General features: G+C 43.1%; 1 long non-coding RNA gene across 1 annotated transcript in view; it reads left to right on the top strand.

Moving 5' to 3' along the window:
- LOC149855909 (uncharacterized) overlaps nt 1-20,977 on the top strand; it is a 69,049-nt gene that overhangs the window by 19,117 nt on the left and 28,955 nt on the right. The window lies entirely within an intron of this gene.

The following is a 20,977-nucleotide window of genomic DNA, read 5'->3' on the forward strand; positions in this document are numbered from 1 at the left end:
TTCTGCTCTGTCAGAATTGCTATTATAGGCAGCTTTTATTGAAAGGCTCCTGAGACAGCCAAGAAGGAAAATGCAGTAAGCAGGAATTTAGCTACAAAAAAGAGCGAAGTGCCATGTATCAAACCCCATGGATTGTCATAAAAATATTTCTATGGGGAACAAAATCCATGGATTTTCTTGGCCTCCAATAACAGGAAAGAGTTGAGCAAGGCAGAATGTAAAGTAAAACCCCGGTTCATTCCTCAGGTTATGCCTGTTCTTTCTTGACTGAAGACCTGAGGGGTTGTGAGTGCTGTACAGATATAGGGTAGGTACAGATATTTAAGAAGTCTGAGGTGGAATCGCTCGAAGTCCCATGGTTTGCTGTATGCAGTGTACTTTTGATCAGAAGCAAACAGAACACACATTCAACCTTGGTGGTGGGGGGGGGCAAATCTTAGACTGGGTACCACCATTTTTTTAAGCCAGTCTGTGTGCTGATCTTCTGTTCTGTCATGAGTATAGACTGGTTCCCAATCATTTACATCAGTGAAAATGAAATGTCTATACCTGGCCGTAGTCTCATCTTGGTGGTTGCATGGAGTTGCAGCATGCACGGGAAGAATCCTTGCTGCTCTGAGTTTCCTGGGTTTTGGGGAGAGATTGCTGCTGTGCCACAATAGGTTATTAAATGACTAACTACCTGACCACTACCTTCCCACTTAACTTCGGATGGCCTGTAGGACAGCATGCTCTGTGTGCTCCAATGAGGCTGTAGTGAGCCAATCTCTGCTTGGGCTGTGGAGTCCTTGCCTCTCCCTGTCTGTCACAGGCTATCCAACTATAGTCTAGCTCCAGCAGCCTCTCTGATCATGAGTAAAAGGGTTTGTGATGATGAAATAATTGCATGGGTTTATATGGATTTCACTGGGCACATATGGGGTGGGGGCTGTTATTTTTTATGTCTTCTTGGTGGTTCTTTGCAGATGAAGATGTGAGGAAGGTAACTGCCCACGCCGGTTGCAGGCCCACTGGTGACTAGTCAGTCCAGCTGCAGAGAGGCAAATCCTGTTGCAATGGTTATACATGTATGGCTGATTGCTACTAGATGAGGGTGTATCTTTCCTACTTCTGCTCTTCTCAATGGCTCTGTACTGACATTCAAATAAGGCTGTTGCCTTTTTGATTTGGAGCCACCAGGTGTGCAGCCTGCCTTTCCGACAGTTTGTGGTCAGTTCTGTAGGCAGAAAAGGACCTCTTCAGGGTGTCCGTGAAATGCTTACGTAGGGCCCTTCTATCACGTTTCCCAGTCGTCAGTTCCCCATACAGCATGGCCTTTGGTAGGCGGTTGTCATCCATCTGGGCCACGTGGCTTGCCCATCGCAGCTGAGTTTGCAGGAGAATCACCTCGATGCTGGTGGTATTGGCTCTTTGTAGCACCTCCATGTTGGTGACATAATCCTGCCAGCAGATCTTGAAAATGGTGTGGAGGCAGTCCTGATGAAAGCGCTCAAGGAGGTGTACATGGCAGTGATATAAGACCCATGACTCAACACCGTTCAGTAGGGTGGAAATAACAGCAGCTCTGTACCCCTTATCTTTGGTCTGTGTCTGTGGGCTGTGACTGTTCCAGACCCACTTGGAGAGCCTGCCAAAGGCACTAATGACTTTTGAGAGTCTGGTAGGTGAACTGCTTGACAGCACTTAGCTCAGTTCTTTTGATAGTCATCTTCAGTTGTACATAAACTTGGCGTGGAGCTGGCTGATGATTGATGAAGAACTTCAGTCTTCCTCAGGCTGACAGCGATACCAAAGAGTTGTACTGCAGTAGCAAAGCAAGGTGTCGTGTGCTGCAGATTGTGGTGGGTGTTGGCCAGCAGGGCACAATCATCTACAAACAGAAGTTCACAGACATATTTTATGTAAAATGTCATGATGTCTGGGAAGACTCAATGTCCAGTGAACTAAGAATTTCAGTGCAGCAGCCCTGTCTCCAGAATTAACTTTCTGCCTTTCTCTTCCTTTCACAGCTTTGTCCCCATCTTCCACTAGCTGAGCTGTTGGACCCATTAACTTATATTGCATCAGTGACAACACTAAAGCCGAAATGTTACTTATGCTTTACTAGACAAGAATTTTTTGTCCAACCACCTTATAGCATGGCTTGATCTTGCCTTTGTAGACAAAGTTTAACCATCATCCTGACAACATAGTATTTTGGTTTTCCTTCAGTGTACATTACCTTGAATAACCAGGCCTATTAAAATGGCATTCCCCTGCTGCAGGACTGAAGTGTTTTAATCATGGTACCTATTTATTTGTTTTATTCATGTTCCTATGTCATATCCATTGCCATGATATTTAAGGGCCTAATCAAGTAAAAAATATATACAATGGGTGCATCTACACAAGATGTTTACTGCGGAGCTGCCTAATTAGTTCTGTAGCAAAACATCACCATCTACACACGCAGTGCTATTAAGAAGGATAAATTAATTAACTCCACTGTATGATACTGCTGCCAGACACAAGTACTGTCTTATGGTGGGGTTCTTTACTTTGCCACAGTGCATGTGTAGATGCTGATAGGGCTGGCTGGGGCATGAGGGTGCTTCAATGTGGAGGCTGTGCTGGCTAGGCCCACACTGAAGCACCCTTGTGCCCCAGCTACCCCATCCACAGCATGTTGAACCAGGTTGGAGCAGCCTCAGACTGGCAGGCTGACCCCTCAGGCCTCCTGCCAGCTGGGGTTGCTCCACCCCAGCTCAACATGTTGCAGTCCTGGGCACATGTACAAACAGCATGCCCAGGAGCAATAAACTCCAATGTGAACTGCTCCAGAGCTTATTCAGACATGCCAATTGCATTTGCAGATGCACCCTATAAAACTTAAATTCATGATTTGTTCCTTTCTGTGTCTTGCCATAGGTGTATAGGTCTCCTCTGCTTCTAGACCTGTTTGGGCATGTCTGCATGTGCACATTTACTGTGCAGCAACCAAAATTACTACACAGTCTGGGCACATGTCTACATGTGCATACCCACACCGTGCAGTAAATATGGTGAATTATTGTGATTTGAGTGTAAATTTGCATCATGCAGGTATCAAATTTATGCCCAATTAGTTACTGTGCAGTAACGTACATGTAGATGACTTGCTATGCAGTAACACTGTGTGGGTGGACTGACTTGGGACTCACTTTAGTCCCAAGTCAGTCCCCACACAGTGTTAATGTGTTTTAACGCTTGCACATGCAGACGCTGACCTATTTCCACTTACTGTGCAATGATTTACTGCATAGTAAATTTAAGCCAGTGTAAATGCACATGTAGACACGCCCTCTACATATCTCAGGTCTCACTGCTTCCCATGCTCATTTATCTCCATCTCTGTTTCAGGACTGATTTCATTCCCCATGAGAAGCAGTGCTTCATAAAATGTAACAGAGCCCCATTCAAAACATACCAAACTTTTCCAAAGACTCGAGGCTTTGGATGTAGGCCTGTTTATTCATTAAGTTCATCTGGGTTTGAAATTAATTCTCTTTTTCCAGCAGACACAGCTGGTAGAAGCATTCTATTTTGTGGTATATTGTAGATGTAATACATTTGTATTTCATATAGTGATTTAATGCATCAGTCATAAGATAACATTGCAAATTCTGGAGACGGCTTTCTACAATCTCTGTACGTCTGAGTGCTTGGGTTAGTTTGTAATTAAATACTAATTTAGTTTAGTATGGAAACACTTTATTAGAAATCTGTTATCTGTTCTGAAATTACCAATAAACCGTTACCTTTTCTTAAAATAACCTTTGAAATCATTGTAATCAAAATTAGCAAAGCATATAGAATTCTCAAAGTAGGATTTTCACCCACAACATTTTCCTGTTTCTTAAAATGCCTTTGGAAATGCTGATTAATTTGTAACAACGCTTGAAATGCCATCCAAATGGATAAATGAAAAATAGACTCCTCTAATGTACCTGAGGCTAGAATGGCCTCAAAGCCTTTTTGCCTTTAGAAGCTTGTTTCACTTCTTTTGCTGCTTTAACACTGCCTGGTGGTCAAATAGTTTAAAAGATAGCAGGGAACAAACTGCAGAAGACTTCATAGGAGAAAATAAATAGATTATGCACAGACTTCCTGGAACATGAAGCCAGGCCATATGGGTAGCAGAGATATGTTTGAACTCCAGTTCAGGGACAAAAAAAAGGCTTGTCTTGCTTAAAATAGACCTTGTTCATAGTGGTAAATGGGGTTCTTTTGGGGTGTATTCCACAGCAAAACGGCCTAATTACTTTTTTACATGTCAATGACATGAGAACGAAAAGAATCTTTAATCCCTTGACAAGTGAACTGTTCTTTAAGTAGGGAATATTTGGACAAAACACACCTGCTTAGTGCTTAGCTTGCTTAAAACAATAAAACTAGGGAGGGGAAGGGTGACTGGTGAGATCAGGGAAGTATAATGGAATGAAATCCTCCATTTTTAGGTTGCTGGTTGAAATCCAACTGGGGAAATGGGCAAAAGTTATTATAGTATTTCTTATCACATCATTACTAGTCAGTTGAAAAGACAGCATCATGGTGACTTGGACATGTTTATGTATACTCATATTGGGAAAAAAAAAAAGGAAAGGCCTGGCTGTTCCTTTACTGTTACTTGATATGCTGTAAGTTTTCTTTTCTTTTTTTGTTGTTGAAAAAACTAGTGAAAATCACAAAAGAAAATAAAGATTGGTTAAAGCCCAGCAGGCCCATTTTGGGGATAGTAAAGAGTATACTTGGTGGAAATATCGCCTGCTCCAGGGTTGTAAGTCTGACTATTTTGCCCTCAGTTTTTTCTTTTACTAGTAGTATTCCATGGTGGAAACGCTCAACATTTTTCATTCCTCAGCTCAGAAATGTGTGGGAGATATCTTCTAGGTTATTTTTTTCTGGCTGAATTTAATCATTGGATTTTGAGAAGGCCTAGGGACGCATCTCTCTGAAATTAGTATTTGATTGTTTCTGGCTGGTGAAAGATTTACAGCCCTTTGGAGCTACAGAGAGGCTATTTCTGATTCTGCAAGCCTGGTTCTGAGTTTCACCTGGGTAGCCATTAGCACCTGCACAATGTTTGTGTCATATGGGAAGTGAGCAGAGAATTTGGATTCGGTATGGTTTATACCCACTTTGTATCGGCTTTGCACAAGTGTAAATAGCTACATGAGTGATCAGCAGTGTGACATCAGATCAGGAGACTGAAACCTGAGTCGAGACCAAGTGGAACTGCTATCGGCTGCATGGCTGTGGTGTGAAGTGCTTGGTAATTCAAAGCAGTGATGGTGAGGGGGGTGGGGGAGAAAATAGCTTTTTTACAGAGCCACCCCAGAATCCGCAAAGCTTTGTTTGAACACTAAAACTAGTTGGCCTGCTATTCCTAATGTCCCCCTCACAGTCACACCAGGGGATCTTTATTTGCAGAGGTTCCTGGAAATAGCACGATGCACACATTTGCGGGAATATTTGCACATGATATAACTTTGGAAAGGTTCAGAGGTCAGCTTGACAGCTTTTTTGTGGGCAATGCAAGTAATAAATACTCAAAGCACTAGCTAGGATGAATAGTTAATGGATAATCTGTAGTCCAAAATAAAAATTTACCAAAACTTGTACTCTTAACTAAGGAACAGAAGGTGCTTGAGGATAATTAGTAGACAGAACAAAGGAAACATATTTAACGTTCTTTGTATTCATTGCTTCTTTAGTCCAGAACTGCCTTGCAGATCTTGAGATTTCATTATGAAAAAAGAGTGTTTCTGACTTTTATGGTTACACAGAAAAACTTCCAGTGATAAACTGAGAGCAAATTGAAAGAATGCTGCCTTCCTCAGTTTGCAGATTACTTGAAATCATAGCCACAAAAACTCCCATGTTCATCTCAACTAGTTGTTGACTCAAATATATTGAAGGTGATTAATCTGTTATATCAGTTATTTTGCTGCTGATTGTTTTAGCAGCGTTATCCATCTATTTATTACATTCCCTATCCAGATCTCCTCTTCCTTGCTTTCCAGAGGCCCTTGTTTTCCTACCCACCTACCACCAGCTTCCTCCCTAATAGCTATGGGATCCTAACACATATTCCTAATAAAAAATTTAGTACATTTTTCTAATAAAAAATTTTAGTAAATTGAGAATTTAGTAAATTTTAGTCTTTTAATAATATTAAAACAAAATATTAATATTTTATTACTAGTAATGATAAAACAAATGAAACAGGTTACTGGCTTTGTTCTCTTTTATATTTAATCAATTAAAATATTTCCTCAGAATGTATACGATGCTGCTGCACAATTTCAATATGTCCCAACATCCTGTTGCAGGCAACAGAGTAACTCTGCTGTTGAATGTCAGGGGCCATATTTGTCTTTCTGAAATTGTTTCCCTTAAATATCTTGCCTGGCTTTCCTTCTCAGTATGATGACTCCCATGTAACTCCTCAGCATGAAGATAAGGCTTTGGGATGTCTGTTTTTGGGAACAATTTTTATTTGCATTATTGCAGCATATAGGGCCCTTGCTAAAGGACCTAAATACTTTTGCCTAGGCACTGTATCCGTACAGATAATCCTTTCTTGGAAGGTTTGCAATCTAAATAAGCAGGAAGGGAGGTAGAGACAATGTAGCAGGTCAATAGAAGAACCAGGAAGAGAATTTGAATTGTCCAAACCCAGTCCAGTGTCCTGCTCATTGAATTGTGCTGCCTCCTTGAAGATGGGCCCAGACCTAAACTTTAAATAGTTTGCCCATAAACTTTTCTGGAAAATTTGGATCCCAGCCAGTGTCTGAAATTTGACATTTGGGCTGAACTCCCCTGAACATAGTCTGTCTTGCTCCAGGGCTAGAATCTCTACACTTTATAGCGATTACTTACCTTGTTTCTGAGCTGTAAAAGGTCTTGTACAAATATAAATTCAGCATCACTCATCTCAGCCTCACAAAATGCTTGTTTAACATGTAGCGATCAATGTTGAATTAGAAACTGGGGGTGGGGGAGGGGGCTGGTGGTCCTTGGAGATCACATTTCTATTTCAGCACCATTTCGTCTATTTAAATGCTAATGCAACTCTATAGCTGATAAGGTCTCACCAAGTGCAGTGTCCATATTATATTTATTGTTGTGCTAGTATAAATAAAGCAAAGACAATCAATCCTGATAATTCTCATTGGTGAACATATTCTGTCTCCTGTATGTTTAGGATTGTACCAGTCATTGATTAAAAAACATCTGAGGATCAAACCACCTTGCATCATTCTGATTCCTATGGAAAAGGACCCAAGGAAAGTGTTTCTCCATACCTAATGCCATTGCATAATGGCGTTTTTAAAAGAAGTCCTGTTTTGTAGTTCAAAGGGGAGCGGTGGAGTGGAGAGAAGAAGTGAACATCCCGAAGAGAAGAGATGGCAGTGTGTCTCCCTGGATAGCTGCCGACTTTGCTAGTGGTTTGGAGTAGTTAGTGAGGAGCCATGGATTCTTCCTCTCTCCTTTCAGCCCTTTTGGGCTAGATTATCAGAGGTATTTGATTTAAGTTGGAGTCAGATTCCTGCATCCCTTCTGAAAGTCTGGACTTTAGTGCTGACGGAGGAGGTTGTGAAGGATATCCTGTTCTTTCTAGACCTGTTATAGCTGGCAAACAGCAGTGCAAGAGGGGAGGCCTAATCATCTGGCTCAGAGGCTTTGATTCCTCATTCCCTAGAGCCAGGGTGCATTTGGTCATTGATTTCAGGGATGGTTGGACCTAGTCCCAGATCAGTATATCCTTACCTTTCAGCATGTGCTTAAGAGCTTTGGACCATCTATACATGTGCTCCAGGGTGGGGTGAGGGCATTTTAATTAGAGGGGTTCTAATTAAAATGCCCTCAGCATCACAAGTATTCAGCATCCCGCAGTGAATACACTTGTTCAATGAGCTTTAGTTAAAGTCCCCCTGCTGCCATTTTGAAATGAGGGGATGCTGAATACAAATGACAGCAAGGCTGCTGGAGCAGTCTAATTAGTCTGCTTCAGCAGACTCAATTAATCGATTAATCAAGTCTCCTTTGATGCATTCAAATTGGTCTCCTGGTGGTGCCAGACCCAAGGCTGGATTAATGCGTAGGCAAACTAGGTGCATGCCTAGGGCCCTGCAGGGCGTCTGCATCTTTTTTCACTGCAGTCACTAACTGAGCTTTTTGTTTGCTGTTCTGTGCCCCTGACATCCTCTTCTTAGGTACTTGCAATATTTTCACAGCTGGTGAAAATTAAAACAAGTGTCCCAGCACACATACACCCTTTCAAATTCTGACATATGCTTGCATACCTTGGCACATGCTTGTACATACTGGCACACACTTGCACACACTGGCACACGCTTGAAAGGGTGATGGCCAGTGAAAATTAAAATAAGTGTCCCAGCTGTGGCCCTGCTTCTGCTGCTACCACCATTGCCAAGCAGCTGCTACCAATCCATGCCCCCTTTCCCCCCATGGTGCAGCTCTGGTATGTATTACTATTCAGGCAGCTAAGTGAGTTAATGGCCTCCTAATGACACATTGTTCTTCACTTCACAGGTGTTAACATTCATCTCCCATAGCTACCTAAATAGTAATACCAGAGCTGCACCAAGCTGCCCTGCCTCTGCCTGAATTGCTGCATAGTGCTGTCAGCACCCCGCTGACTAGGGTGCTTGGAAACTTGTCGATGCTGCCCACCCTTAAGGCTGGCTCTGATTAGTGATAGAGTTGAGGTGTGCTCCATTCCCTGGGTTAGTCTAATCTCCAAATGCTGTGGAGTCACAAAGATACAACGGTAGAGTACTGAATTTGGGCTTAGATGAAGTCAGTGAAAACACCAAAGCCTAAGGCATTGCTACCATTGCATGAAATATATATGGATGCTGGAACTAGTGATGTAACAGGGAAAATGCATGCTAAATGTTAGATCTCCAGGAATTATTTAGCATGCAGAGTTGCTGCCCAGGAAAAATTATATTTCCTCACCTAAATAACATCTCTCTTCCCTATGTTGCTAATTTTGCCAGTCTTTTATGTGCCAGTCCCATGATTCTTTTAAATATTTTTGTATTAATGTTGAAATTATCCATCTGGGTGGTTTTGGCATCTGCTTGAGCGTTTTGTTTTATTTTATTTTATTTTATTTTTGGCTATGTGCATATGTTCAGGGGGTAAATGCTAGGGGGAGGTTAGATTGCTTTAAAAGTGCTGGAGGAAGTTACCCAGAGAGGTTGTGTAATCTCCATCCTGGGAAATTTTTAAGACCTGACTACGCAAAGCTTTGGCTGGGCTGATCTAGCTGTGGATGGTCTTGCTATGAGCAAGGGATTGGATTAGATGTGACCTCCTGAGGTCCTTTCCAACCCTAATTTTCTATGATTCTATCTCACCTGCCTCCCCTAGTCTTCTTGTGAATGCTGCCTGCATCCCTGGTCCCTTCAATCACTCCCATGAATCCTACCAGACCCCCCACCATTCTCCTGATCCCTCCTACAGATCCCACCTGCACCCCTGATCCCCCAACCCCCCCCCCCCCCCCGACCCTTGATCCCCAGTCACAGGGTCACTCAGGTGCCCTGTTCCTAGGAAGGAATAAGGGCAGCTGCCCATCACAAGGGCAGCTCAGGTGATGGTTGCTGGGGCAACCGTGCTGGTCAGGTGACCAGAAGGGGGCGGGGCTGGGCCTTTATAAACAGCCCAGGCCGGAGGTAGTTAGTAGTTCCCATCTGGCAGTTTGAGGTGCAGGAGCTCTGCAGCAGAGCAGAGCAGAGCACACAAGGGGCTGCACTGTGGAGAGGGTGGAGAGAACCCTGACTGGGAGGCCATTGCTAGAGAGCCAAGTGAGCTTAGATCCCATGTTATAGCCAGGAGGCTTGTTGTTGTGTTACAGCCATTTAGCTTATGGTTCTGTTTCGTTACTGTTACACGGGAGGACCGGGTGAGGCTATAAGGGGATGGAGGAGGCCTCACTTAGGAGTGCCCCGGTAGAGTGGGGGTGCTCCCAGCACCGGAGTGTGGTGCTATATTGCAGGGTGTACTACCCCAGCCCTGGGGAGGGGCACAGTGCCAGTGAGGGCACCATAGTTGGGGTATAAGACCCCAGCCCTGAGAAGGGCAAAGAGGATTTTGGGACCAGGCACGGCTGAGGCCACCAGAGCCCCACTGGTAAGGAGCACCAGTGAGAAGCCCGCAGGGGCTCGTGTTAGGCTCCAAGGGAGAGCCACACGAAGAGAAGCCCAGGGTGGGTGCTACTAGAGAGATGAGCCCGGAGAGGGCGAGTCTGTGATTACAGAGAGCCCGGAGAGGCCAATTCTCCACGTTCTTCTAGATTCAAGAATCAAAGTGCTACAGCAATCCATTTTTGTACCTCCTAGGGAGGAATTCCCAGCTGCAAAATTATTCTGCTCACTGACAAGGGAGTGTCAATTTTTAAAGTGCCATTCTGGATTTATAAAGGATGTTAGAGAAATAAATGACTACACATCTTAATCAGCATGGGCTGATGCCGTGTCCATCTTGGCAAGTGGGTACAGAGAGAAGCCCCGGTGAGGGCAAGTATTGAGCGAAGCCCCAGGAGGGGGCGTATACTATTGATAGAAACACCAGTAGGGGTGTGGACTGAGAAGGATCCCAGAGGGGCTCCCCAGTGGTGGGGACCCCGAAGGGTCAAAGGGGCCAGGTAAGGCTCAGGCCACCTGAGCCCAACTGGGAATTGATAGAAACCCCAGTAGGGGTGTGGACTGGAAAGGGTCCCAGAGGGGCTCCCCAGTGGTGGGGACCCTGAAGAGTCAAAGGGGCCAGGTAAGGCTCAGGCTGCCTGAGCCCAACTGGGAATTGATAGAAACCCCAGTAGGGGTGCGGACTGGAAAGGGTCCCAGAGGGGCTCCACAGTGGTGGGGAGGGGCCAGGTAAGGCTCAGGCCACCTGAGCCCAACTGGGAAGAGTACTGTCAGTAAGCCCGAGAGGGCTAATGGGTAGAAGGGGCGCCGGTTGCGTGACAAGCTCAGGGGTGCCAGAGAAAGGGCGCCGGTTGCGTGACAGCCCAGAGGCGCTGAGGGCGTGACAAGCCCAAGGGCGCTAGGCAGGGCGCAGAAAGGAAAAGGACCTGATAACGTCCGGAAGAGCTGCGAGGCTTGGGGCGTGCTAAAGGGGAGGTAGGAGGCACGCATAGCCCATCAGGCTGGGGTGCACCGAGTCATCCCATACGGAACAGGGGATAGTTTCAGCATAACATCGTGTACAAAGGGATCAAAGGCAGCCTCCCATAGAAACTTATATATGCCAACAAGATGTGGCGGGCGAGAAAAGAGGGTGCTGGATCGCCTACTTGACACGGTAGGGGGCGCTAGAGGGATCACGGCCGCCCCTAGGCCCTACTCTGTGACACCCACCTCAGCCTGTTTACTCACTTTTCCCAAAATCCCTGCTAGCCCCTCCCATTCTGACTTACTTAGATTGGGTGGCCATTTTTAATGTGATATAACCTCCCCAAATGTTTGTGCTTAACCTTTGGCTCTCTCTCCATTAATATAAGACATGTTATACTAGGGAGGCAATTATGCAAGCAGTAAAAGCCCCACAAAAGCACTGCAAACACAGTCTTTGGAAAGCTCTTCTGACAGCAATGCATTGGGAAATTTTTATTTGCTCTCAGAAAAGGAAACTTTTTAGGTGAGTTTCTTCCATCAACATAGTCATGAAATTGAAGCTGTCTTAGCTCATAGTAAGCCAGCCTACTTCTGAGATCTGTTCCACTGAACCAGCTTTCTTGCATAACCCAGTGGGATTTGGTTTTGGACAGCTAAAGCTTTTGTCTGCACTGTGTATTTTCTTACCTGCTGTTCTCAATGAACAGTGCTATCTGTACCCAATACTAGGATGTGCTAGTGATAGAGCAAATTCATGTATTTGCCTGCCTGCTGTGGTGTTTGAGCTCTTCCAATTGTATTTTATTAACATCTTTATGAGTAGAGAAACTGAGGGGCAGGATAAATAAAGAGAATTGTCAAAGAGCATGGAAGAAATTTATGGCTGATCACAGAATAGAACCAAGGGCTCAAGACTCCAATCCAGCGTCCTAATTGCAGGATCATTCCCCCTACCTTTTTCCCCCTTATAGGCAAGGTTAGACAACACTTACCTTGTATTGTCCTTAATACTAGCATGGCTACAGGTGTCAGCACTAGCGCATGGGCTAATGCATTGAATTGAAAACATCGGCCAAAATTTGAATTTTATTTCAGAGCTAGCACAAAAATGATCTGAAGCTTTGCATAAAGGAAAGTGTTAGAGAAAAGTCTTTGATTTCATATGGAAGAGCAGGGTCCTGTAGGATTTGAGAGGCTCAGATTATATTCCCTGATCCATGCATCCTTAAACAGTGGTGCATTTAAATATAGATTTGGACCAACTTTTGCAATGTGGAGTGATTTCTAGCAGTAATGACTGCAAATCATTTACTCATTAAAATCAGCACAACACTGAAGATGTCTAGGTTGTGTCTGATAACTAACATATTTTATGAAATGTTGATGGGTACATAAGACTTTATTAGTAATCCCAGTAATACCAGCAGCAATCACTCTGAAGTGTTGATGCCTATTGGTGATTGAATTCTGGAATGGCGTTCCTTTTGATTTTTGCATTTAAAAAATGAATTTTGTTTGAACATAGGAGACCTCAGGATGATCAAATAAATAAATAACTTTCTCTCTCTCGTCCAGTCTTAATTGCACTTGGACACAAATGGTTTATGTTCACAGTTTATAGAGATTAAGGCCAATAGGGATGATTAGATCTAGGCCATTAAATATCACTTTGCTGTTGACTCTGATAACATGCATTTAGCTAAAGCAAAACTTCCAGAAAGGCATCTAGCCTTCATTTGAAGACATTAAGACCAGGAGGATCTACCATGTTCCATTGTGACTTGTCTCTATGGTTAATCAAAATATGTATATGACAGATTTATGCCTTATTTCTAATTTAAATGTCCATCTTCAGCTCCTAGCTATTGGTCCTTGCTTTTCTCTACTAAATTAAAGTACCCACCAATTTCTCTGTAGAAAGGTACTGTAATTAAGATACTTCTCACTACTTTTTCTTTTTTTCCCCTAAAACAAATGGATCAAAAAATTCACATTCTTGCTGGCAGGCAAGTTCTGTCCGTAGCTCTTTTCTACCCCTTCTCCAACTTGTCCGTGTCCTTTTATGCGGACATAAGAACTGCGGACATCAGAACTGTACGCGTTATTGGAGTGTTGGTCTCACTACTGCCAGGTCTAAAGGTAAAATCTCAAATTCTGGGTTTTGGAATAGATGTTGACATCTAAACTCATAGGAGAATTCATAGAGAAAAGCACCATTCAGTAGAGGTTCAAAATCTGGCCCTTAGTGCATTTTATAGGGTAAGTGGCCTTTCTTATATCTACTGCTGTTGCCAGAGAGAGGTCAGAATCAAAGGATATAAAGACACTGACATTTAGATCAATATTCATATTCTGACTTTGCAAAATTGGTCCGTTTCTAATGGTTTGAAAGCAAGGCTTGAAGTTGAGCATTCATGAGCCTAATTCAAGCACAGACTGTCACACAAACTGTGGGAGCTCTTTTTTCTTTCTTTCAGACAGCCTGAACCTTTGGTTTTTGGTTTATTCCACGTCTGAGTAGGTGTTGACATTATAACCAATAATGAGAGCCAAAAAATCTGCCTGTTTAGATGTCTTTTAAAATAGCACAAACACTACCCAGGAGAGCAGTATTTTTAGTAGACTGATACTGTATAAACTAACATTACACCTAATTCAAAATATATGCTCCACTGCCAGTGTTTGAAATAAGTTCATGTGCTGAGTTCTGCTTCAAAAGAAATCATCATAGGAAATGACGTAGTTTGTGTTGCTCTTCGCTTGCTGTGCCATTTAGAATCAGGCATTTGATGTTTCTAAAGCCAGTTCTAGAGCTAATGGTGGTGCCAGGTGGAAAATTACTCTCGGCTTCTACAAAGTGATGCCACGTCTGTTTCATTAAGCACCTTGTCCTTGTGAACTGAATGTCCAACATGGAGTAAGCTACAGTTTGAGGCTATGGTTCTGCCTTGGGGATCCCTATACTGTGCCTATGCTGACCCTAAATGCAGGATCAGGGCCTAGCTGTGTTCATTCACTGGAAGTTTATTTTTACTTGTATTTAATTTACTGTGCGTGCATCTGTGGCACTACCTTTACCTGAGCAGAATCGAGCAGGATCCTAGAAAATGAGGGCTGGAAGGGACCTCAGGAGGTCACATCTAGTTCAACCTCTGCTCAAAGCAGGACCAGCCCCAACTAGATCATCCTACTACATCTCTGCCATGTGTCACAAACCCTGCCCCAGTAACGGACACTTCCTTGGTTGTACCTATGATCTTTCACGGCTTAGGCCTCCTATGGTCTGAACACCCATGCTTTTTCCCATGGCATTCACCATGCAAAATGGTAATGATTGACAAGGAGGCCATGAAGCAGCAGAAGTAACATTATTATTATTATTATTATTATTATTTTTTGGCTCATGGTGAAGTCACAGCCCCTCTCTAACATTACTGCCGGGCAGTTCTCATAGCAGTGTGTAAGGTGTAGAGAGCCGGAGAAGTCAAGGTCTGGCCCATAAGTATGCAAAATATGTGGATCTGCTAGCTAAAATGTGTGGGTAAGGAACCAAAAGCTTTCCACTGTCCTTCATGAAGCCTGGGGACAGCAACCCAGAGTGCCTGCGCAGGTGCTTCTCACCCTGAGTCCAGGTGTGTCGAGGAGGAAGTATTTCTCCCTATCTCCTGGATCCCCGTGCATGAATCCTATTTGCATGGGAGGTGGAAACTTTGCTCAGGGGGCACAAGACACATGAAGGAGTCCACTTGTTGGTAGCAATGAAATGAGTTGAAGGAACCAAGCATGTTACCCCTCATAAAGTTATAGAAAGAAAGGAAGAGGCATTTTGGTTTCATAATGGTACCAGAAGGTCTGCTGCATCGGAAGCAAGCAATGCAACTTTCTTGGCAGTAATTGAGGGAGGATGTGAAGAAAGACTTTATTCTTTCCTGTAGCCCATTTAATGAGGATCACTAAGAATTGATTTTCTGAAATCAAAAGGCTGTTTATGGTTTCAGTTGCTTCTGCAATGCCTGGTCCATGTGATGGGACTTACCTTGGAGCCGGCATTCACGGGCAGCTCGCATTCCTGTCTCACACTGCCACTGCCCTTTGTTCGTTCAAAGTCTCCTATGGAAACACCCCAGTGAACATTCAGCGTATGTAAGTGACTCAGTGCAGCAGCGTAGCGCTCTCCTTAAACACATCAGACATCTAGGAGCCTCAGCGCTTTTGTGGGTTTTTTGTTTTGTTTTTATTCAAAGCAGCGTTTCTCAAGGAAAATAAATTTTCCAAGGTGAGTTTTGATATGATTTTGCTGGCTGCTATGCTATTTGTGTATCAAAGAGCAGTTCAGTTCTGAAAAGTGACTTTGTAAAACTGGCATCATCCTTAATATCCAGTTAAACAGAAATTGTTCATTGGGTATTGATCTGCCAAGAGTGAAATCTCTACGTAGGATCAAAGAGTCGAGCAGAGTTGGGGTTTTTTTTGTTTTTTTTTTTTACTTCTCATCTTTTGCCAATATTAATATTCTGCTGGTCAGACTGGGGTCTGCAGGCAATGTGCATCATTGTCACGAGACTGTATGCTCATTGGCACCTGGCATCTTCCTGACTGGGGAAGATTTTCTGGCTGTGTAGATTGTCACAGCCCCATTAACCTCGAGGGAGGGTACTTAGGACAACTGGCAAAAGCTGAGGACCTGCCTCCTTTGCTTTGCATGGGCTGGCACAAGTGGAACTGGGCATGCACCTTACAGACTAGATATGGTCAAGGCTGATATGCACCTTATAGATTAACTAAATAAGATACATAGAGAGCACACACTCATGAACTCGAGTTCACTTCATCAGGTGGAACTGATCAATATTTGCTAACCCAACCCATCCATCGGTGACTGATTACATAGGACTGGAGCACACTTACTTTCTGTTGCATTGGTTTACAGGAGTGATAGGAATAAGATACAGTACTCAGTGCCAACAATTTTTCCCCCTAAGCAAATATTGAACAACATGTTCACACGTGGTTACTTTGGAGTAGACTCATATTTTAAAATGCTCCTGCACTTGGTCAGCCCAAACCTTTTGCTGCTACTTTCCTACCCTGGAAGGACAGATATCTGAAGGGTATTAACATCTGCACATCCAATTTTGCACAAGGCAGCTATGTCTTTATAAAATACCCATCTCAAGTTTGTCTTGGGGAAAAGTAGAGGTGAAGTGTTGTTTTAGGTGATGGCTCAGAAAACATGCAAGGAACAAGGGTTTTTTGTGGGGGGTTTATTGAACCAGCTGAATTGTTGCAGGAAAAGATGGTTCTTCTTCCTGAGCAGCTGTTCATCCATCCCTCTGAGTGACAGATTTTATAAGGACATATCAAACTGCTCAGTACCACTATACCTTCTGTGGCCTTATTGCCATTGCTCTATGATGACCTATTGGCAATAAATGTGAGGATCTGCCTTGTCTCATCACGAGATTGAACTTCTTTTAAGAAACCCTTGGCTTGTCACGTATTTAAAAAAACTTAGCAGCCAGTGTCAGTCCAATTTGACCACGGCAGAGTGTTGTTAGTAATCAAAAGCTACATTGTAATAACTATTACAATGGCACCACAGAAGCCCTTAAAAGCTTGGAAGTCAGAAGCTACGAGAGGTCTCCTGTATTCCTTGTCCCATTCACATTGCTTACAACACTATCAACAACATACTTCAGTGCTCCATAGGGTTTCTACTTCCAACTTCAGTGGGTACCAAAAAGCATTATGCACCCCAGCTTCATCAACCTTACACTGTCACACAAACATTCACAGTGACCCCACACATTCCTATGTCCACAGATCAGCATATCCCTATTGCACATTCAAGGACTTATTCTGCCTTAACATAGCTAAGTTCAGTGCAATTTTATGCTCAGAACTAGTTTATCAAAGTGGCTTTGAAGCAAACCCAGCTGCAGGTTCAAACGTTACCCTTGCATATGCCAACAGGCATTGGTATGCACTGCTCAGATCTATATTTGCATGTCTAACTATCAGACTGGGAAATGCAAACGTGCATTTTGTGCTCACAGCTGGATGTGCTAGCAAATTTTGCACTTGCAGGCCTCAGAGTCTCTTTGAGAGCTGGCTTGTATGTAAGAAAGCAGGGCAGCATTAGAGATTTTAGTCTGTGTGTTTGCATACCGAATCCCTTTTGGTTAAGTAAAAAATGCTAGTCTCTAGTTTCTGCCTTTTTATTTACATATTGTAACATTTGATATAGCTGCAGCGTTTTATTAATAGTTCACTCAAGCCAATTATTTTAATCTAAAGGGTTATTCACTGTAAATTCATCATGCCTTCACTTTTCTTTGAAGGACTGATATTGATGTCTTCTGAAGATGGGAAAATAAATACTATACTGCTTTACATCTAAGCTGTAAGCAAGGGTTTATTTCAGAATCAAGGGTCCAAGGTGACATTTGCAAAGAGTTGTGTTTCCCATGCATCAGTAATTTGGACCAGAGTATTGCATTTCTCAGAAAAAAAGCGGTGTTTTCTTTTCCTTCTTCCTTGGGTGCATAGGAAGCTGTTTCAAACTCTTTGATTTAAATTTAGAAGGCTTCTGTGTGGGCTTAATTTAATTTGTGTAGGGATGGGAGGGAAGGAAAAAAAAAAACCCCAGACAGCTCTGAGTAGCAGAGGCCTTGCTAGAAAGACTAGGTCTGTAGTAAGAATGACAAGGATGTTTATTGTGCCAGAACTCCTCCGATGGTGTGGCTTCCACTTACAGCTTTGCAAGAGTTTCCTTGTGTGACCTTGGTCAAGTCACTTAGTCTGTCTTTGCTATTAGTTTTTCCTCTGTGAGGTGTGAAACTAATCCCTTCTCCCAACCTACAGATCTCTCATCTAGTTAGAATATGCTGTATGGGGCAGGGGGGGACTCATATTTTACAGTGCCTAGCACAGTAAAAAAACTTTTATCTTGATTAAGTCTTCCAGACAGAACTGTAGGAGTACTGTTCTGCATAGAGGAAATGAGACCAAGCATAGAAATGCTGCCATTTAGAATATGACCATAATGGTTGTATTTAGTTTCCTTAGAAGATCCAAAACAAAGTGATAGCACTGTGCAGTGTGTCCTGTAGTACAAAGTGATATATGGTCTTGATTCTCAAAAATGCCCTGGATCCTCAGTTCCTGTTGACTTAGCTGGTATGTGTGGGCTCTGCCCCCCCCTTGCAGGATTGAGTTGTGTATCAGCAGATTATTACAGTTGCCGTATATATTATGGTGGCAACAACAGGGCCAACAGAAATCCAGGACTCTCTAGTGCTAGTAACTGTACATGTGCTTAGTATGGACTGATCCTTACCTGCAAGTTGCTATGCATACAAAGCATGTGAGGGGAAATACATGTGTTAGTAGCCCAGTGGCAAAGCTGGGCTCTAGATCTTTGCCTCTTGACACACAAGCCTGTGTTGCAGCCATTGCTTCTCTGAGATGTCAGGACCAAGTTTTTGTTTCATTAGAAATTATCTTTGTATTTGGGTTCTTTATAGAGTAGCTTTTATTAGATATACTACTAACTTGTATCTATATGGTGGGTTTACATGAAAAAATGGCATGGTGCAGTTTAAAAAATAAATAAATAAATGGCATTGTCTTTGAGAATTCTGAGAGTTTTTTTCAATGATGGATTCTCAGATTTGCCTAAAATCTCATGTCCTGACCACTAGTTAAATTATAGCAGTGCTTGTGGCTAATGTCTCCTGGTGATTGGTGATTTGGGACCACAAGGGACAGTATTCCCAGTGCAAAGAGCTAAGATCCTGAAACATTGTTATGTAGAGCAGCATTGATTGATTTTCTTGTTCAAATTATTTTCAAGCTTAGTCAGTGTTTTTGTAGTCAATAATTTCCCTGAAGCTTGGGACCTGCCATATTATGGTTCATAACATTTTAACCCGGGTGGATTATTATGCAATCAATTGTGCATTATTGTATTGCTCTTAAAAGTTGGTTGATGACAATTCTTTTGGTATTACATTCAGGTTAACTTAAGTTACAAAAGGAAGGATTTAATGATGACACATTCCAAGAAGAATTCATGACTTGATGGAAGAAAGCACTTTGGGTTTATTTTGGCCCAATTAAAGTCACATGTTTCACTGCTTTGAAATCCCAGGGCTCCTATACATGTGCAGGGAGCCGGCTCTGATGCTTTGGAAATCCAGCACATTGGAGCAGACTCAGAGCATGGAAATAAATGCACTCCAGCAAACTCTGGCATCACATGTATCAACATCCCCGTGCCAAGAAATGGCGGTGGGGTGCTTCAAACTAAAGCTTGTCTGATGAGCTTTAGTTCAAAGTGCCCTACCGCCATTTTTCAACATAGTGGGTGCTGATACATGTACCGTTGGGCACTTTTAATTAGCATGGCTCGTCTTTCTTCCACAAATACCGGCTGTTATTGCAATCATCCTCTGTACTGCCTTTTTTTTTTCAGTTAGGACCGTCAATTCAGTAGTGTTCCCTGCATGTCGCATGGTTTTACTTTATGCAATAGCAGCTACAAGCATTGAATGAGGCATTTCCCTCATACTGCTGTCCTGTCAGGAGAAGTCCTTTGATATACAAGCAGGTCATTTATTACAGCAGCCTGCTTGCAGAAGGCAAAACATTTGCTTATCAAAGTGACCTCTTTGTTTTCCCTAGGTCACAAGGGCAGCTTTTCCCAGGGGAAGAAGGAACGATTTCTAGTTAACTTCTTGCGAGCTAGGTAACATCAACACTAGTGTCAGAGCGGAGATTAGCAGGAAGTTGATTTTATTGATGGGTTGTTACAGCATGTTCTCATCCAGCAGCATTGTGTTTGTGATGCTCCAGGTAGAGGTTAATTGTCCTTTCCAGTAGGCAAGTATTTATTTCACAGATGCTTGGTGAGCAAGTTCCTAATGCGCTTGGCTTTATGTTTATTAAAATAGCCTAAATTGATTATGATGGATTCTGTTTTTAGCTCTAAAGGTGCCAGAAATAAGCATATGTTCTCTTTGGATATGAAAAAAGTGTTTTTTTCCCTATTTCAACTAGGTATCTGATCTGGGGGAATACATACAGGAGAAAAAATGTATTATGGAATCATTTGGATGTTCTGTTGCTTTTTTGGCATGTGTTTTATACCCAGAAGGACAGATCTGCAGCTGCTCCCCAAGCAGACATCAAAGAGAAATCTGCACATGAAATGGTCACACAATCAGGCTCATGGGAAGTACTTCAAGGTAGTTAAATAAATGAGACTGCTTTGACCCACTTGGGGCTTGATCATTTTCCTCACCTCATCTCAGTTTCCAATAGACAGTGCAAGGGGAAATGAGGAGGACAGAAAGCAGTTTCTCTGATTGGAGCATGACCAGGATGCCAGCACGAGCACTTATGTTCTTGGGCTAGGTACAGACAGTCAAAAAACCTGAGGCTGAATCGATTCAATTTTTGCAAGTTAGACTAAACTGCATAGATTGAACTGATACAAGAGTGAACACACATTCACTTTTGATTCCAGAAATGAAGTCATGTGCCCTCAATGGTCCAGGCCAGAAGCTGGAGGGGGAGGGCAGGGAAGTGCTAGAGCCTGCCTCCCTGCTTGGCTGGAGCAGACAGTTTGGGCCAAGCCCAGCCTGCCCACCTTGCCAGGGAGGATTTGCAGGGGAGGTACAAAGCACCCTGGGATGCTGGGGGACTGTGAATTAACTTGAATCTGGAGGGGATGTGGGACAGAAGTTTAGTAAACTGATTTAACCTAAATCAGTTTAGTCTGATACTATATCCAGGTCTATCTTAAA

Source organism: Crocodylus siamensis, chromosome 11 (genome assembly GCF_052110815.1).
Source record: "Crocodylus siamensis isolate JL-2025a chromosome 11, ASM5211081v1, whole genome shotgun sequence".
NCBI classification, from domain to species: domain Eukaryota; kingdom Metazoa; phylum Chordata; order Crocodylia; family Crocodylidae; genus Crocodylus; species Crocodylus siamensis.